Source organism: Loxodonta africana, chromosome 26 (genome assembly GCF_030014295.1).
Source record: "Loxodonta africana isolate mLoxAfr1 chromosome 26, mLoxAfr1.hap2, whole genome shotgun sequence".
In the NCBI taxonomy this organism is placed as follows: domain Eukaryota; kingdom Metazoa; phylum Chordata; class Mammalia; order Proboscidea; family Elephantidae; genus Loxodonta; species Loxodonta africana.
In genome coordinates this window covers 30,987,111-30,990,870 of record NC_087367.1, presented here as the reverse complement: position 1 = coordinate 30,990,870, position 3,760 = coordinate 30,987,111, and the positions used below count along the sequence as shown (strand labels likewise).

The window sequence follows — 3,760 nt, the reverse complement described above, 5'->3', positions numbered from 1 at the left end:
GCAGCAGCTCTCCTCCCTGGGTGGGGATTTCCATTCACTGAGAAGGGGCCAGAGGGAAGCACAGCAACAATGGCCTCAGCATAATTTGATTGTCTTTTTTGTGTTGCCAGAAATAAAGGAAATTTGTTTAAAATACTGACAGCAAGTTTCACTGCAAATAAGAAAATATCATTAGCAAAATGAGACATTAAATGAGAAGAATCACACTTCAGCATTTCATAACATCTGCTGGTAAGGACAGACAGGGCAAGATAAACCTTCGCTTTAATTTCTTCTGCTGCAGAGGTACTGTGGGCACCAGTGCCTTCTCCTCACAGTGGCACAAAACTCACCTTGGCAGCCACAACTGGTTTGGTTTGCTGCTTTAAAAAACACAAGACTTAGCTTTGTGCTCACTTCAGCAGCCCATATACTAAAATTGGAACAATACAGAGAAAATTATCATGGGCCCCCACAAGGATGACACCCATATCTGTGAAGCGTTTTCAACTGTAATAAGGAAAAATTCAACCAGATGAATTCTTATCAAGAAACTGAGTAATCAAACTTAATTTTTGTCCATGAAACAGAAATATGGGACAAATATCCAAACAAAACACCTTATCACACGTACACACACATGAAAATGCTTCAAGGGAAAAGGAAAGTCCAAGAGAAGAAATATAAGTTTCTAACAAAATCTATTCAAGGTAGTCTGAAACACTGAATGAAAAACATCAGTGAGATGGTATGAGGAAGCCAGGACATCTATTATGTAGAAGTCATTCTTAATATACTTGAAATTCTTTCCACAGTGCGAGAGATCCCTGGGTGGCGCAAAAGTTTTGTGCTCATCTACTAACCTAAAGTTTAGCAGTTCTAACCCACCCAGTGGCACCACAAAAGAAAGTCCTGAAATCTGCTTCTGTAAAAATTATAGCCAAGAAAACTTCATCAGAGCACTTCTACTCTGTAACACAAGGGTTGCTATGAGTTGGAATTGACTCAAAGGCAACAGGTGGAGTTTTTTTTTAAGTTTGGTTTTTTAAAGGAAGGAAGGGAGGGAGGGAGAGTTTAAAAAAAAAATATGTGGGACAATAAAACAATAGGTTTTTGGTACCCTCAGTCCTGCTGTTGTTGTTAGTTGCCTTTAAGTTGGTTCTAACTCATGGTGACTCCATGTGTCCTTTAGCTGACCTAAAAAAATTTTAAAAGCCCCTCTTAAATGCATCCATCGGTCCTATCCTGATCTCCCATACCCTCTCACGTTTTAGAAGCTTCATCTACAATGTAAATGTCAGATGGAAGGGCTAGGGTCTAAACTTAAAATAATTATTTGCTTATTTTTATAGGTAAACAACTAGACTCTGAGGGAGAGAGCCAGATCCTGTTGTAGGAGCCAGGAAGGGGAGAGCATATCTGGAAAGTAGGCAAGATATATTCGGGGACCACACAGGGCTGGAGAGGCACTACTAAAATCAAGTGCCTTAGAATCTGCTGAAAGAGAAAGGGGACATTGAATGGGAAAGGGAATGGGGACATGGGTAAAGAAAATATTTTATTTCCTTATGAGCTTTGCTTAGGGAAGTGTCCCATCACAAGACAGATTTTAAATTTTTCAGAACCTATTTCTTTCTCTGAAGCAGGGATGCCTGCAGTAGTATTTAGAATCGTGGTGTTGGTCCCAATCATTGAGGATATATAGACACTGTCAGTTCTGGCTCTAGTTAATGAAGCCAGGCTTGTCTCTTGTGTGAAAGTCTGTCCTGCATTTTCAAATGTCAAAAGGGCTGGGCAAGAGTGGAAAGAGACGATGGAAAAGCTCAATATCATCAGTCAGAACAAGACCAGGGGCTGACTGTGGAATAGATCACCAACTGATCATATGCAAGTTCAAGCTGAAACTGAAGAAAATCAGAGCAAGTGCATGAGAGCCAAAATATGATCTTGACTATATTCCATCTGAATTTAGAGACCATCTCAAGAATAGATTTGATGCATTGAACACTAATGATTGAAGACCAGAGGAGTTGTCGAATGACATCAAGGACATCATACATGAAGAAAGCAAGAGGTCTTTGAAAAGAAAGAAAAGACCTAGATGGATGTCAGAGGAGACTCTAAAACTTGTTCTTCGATGTCAAGCAGCTAAAGCAAAAGGAAGAAATGATGAAGTAAAAGAACCGAACAGAAGATTTCAAAGGGCACCTAGAGAAGACAAAGTATTAAAATGACCCTTGGAAAGAGCTGGAGATAGAAAACCAGAAGGGAAGAACACACTCGAAGTTTCTCAAGCTAAAAGAATTGATGAAAAAATTCAAGCCTTGAGTTGTAATAGTGAAGGATTCTGCGGGGAAAGTATTAAACGATGCAGGAAGCATCAAAAGAAGATGGAAGGAATACAGAGAGTCATTATACCAAAAAGAATTCGTTGATGTTCAACTATTTCAAGTGGTAGCATATGATCAGGTACTGACGGTACTGAAGGAAGAAGTCAAGTTGCTCTGAATGCATTGGCAAAAAACAGGATCCCGGAATTGATGGAATATCAATTGAGATGTTTCAACAAACAGCAGCACTGGAGGTGCTCACTCGTCTATACCAAGAAATACGGAAGACAGCTTCCTGGGCAACTGACTGGTACAGATCCACATTTATGCTTATTCCCAAGAAAGGTGATCCAACTGAATGCAGAAATTATAGAACAATATCATTAATATCATTTGCAAGCAAAACTTTGCCGGAGGTCATTCAAAAATGGCTGCAGCAGTATATCGACAGGAAACTGCCAGAAATTCAGGTTGATTTCAAAACAGGACGTGGAACCAGGAATATCATTGCTGATGTCAGGTGGATTCTGGCTGAAGCAAAGAATACCAGAAGGATGTTTACCTGTGTTTTATTGACTATGCAAAGGCATTCAGCTGTGTGGATCATTAACAAATTATGGATAACACTGTGAAGAATGGGAATTCCAGAACATTTAAACTGTGCTCATAAGGAACCTTTACATAGATCAAGCGGCAGTTGTTTGGACAATACAAGGGGGTACTGATTGTTTTAAAGTCAGGAAAGGCGTGCGTCAGGATTGTATCCTTTCACCATACCTATTCAATCTGTATGCTGAGCAAATAATCTGAGAAGCTAGACTATGAGAAAAACGGAGCATCAGGATTAGAGGAAGACTCATTAAAGACCTGTGTTATGCAGATGACACAACCTTGCTTGCTGAAAGTGAAAAGGACTTGAAAAATAATAAATTACTAATGAAGATCAAAGACCACCGCCTTCAGTATGGATTGCACCTCAACATAAAGAAAAGAAAAATCCTCCCAACTAGACCAATGAGCAACATCATGATAAATGGAGATAAGATTGAAGTTGTCAAGGACTTCATTTTGCTTGGATCCACAATCAACAGCCATGGAAGCAGCAGTCAAGAAATCAAATGACGCATTGCTTTGGGTAAATCTGCTGCAAAGGACCTCTTTAAAATGTTGAAAAGCAAAGATGTCACCTTGAAGACTAAGGTGCACCTGACCCAAGCCATGGTATTTTCAATCACATCATATGCATGTGAAAGCTGGACAATGAATAAGGAAGACCAAAGAAGAACTGATACCTTTGAATTGAATATACCATGGACTGCCAAAAGAATGAACAAATCTGCCTCAAAAGAAGTACAACCAGAATGCTCCTTAGAAGCAAGGATGGAGAGACTGCATCTTAGATACTTTGGACATGTTATCAGGAGGGATCAGTCCCTGGAGAAGGACATCAC

At 39.7% G+C, this 3,760-nt stretch overlaps 1 non-coding gene across 1 annotated transcript; it reads left to right on the top strand.

Moving 5' to 3' along the window:
• The first annotated feature begins 388 nt into the window (after positions 1-388).
• On the top strand, positions 389-494 carry LOC111752264 (U6 spliceosomal RNA). The gene has a single exon (XR_002787230.1). It is a non-coding gene; the product is annotated as a U6 spliceosomal RNA (small nuclear RNA).
• Positions 495-3,760: the final 3,266 nt, after the last annotated feature.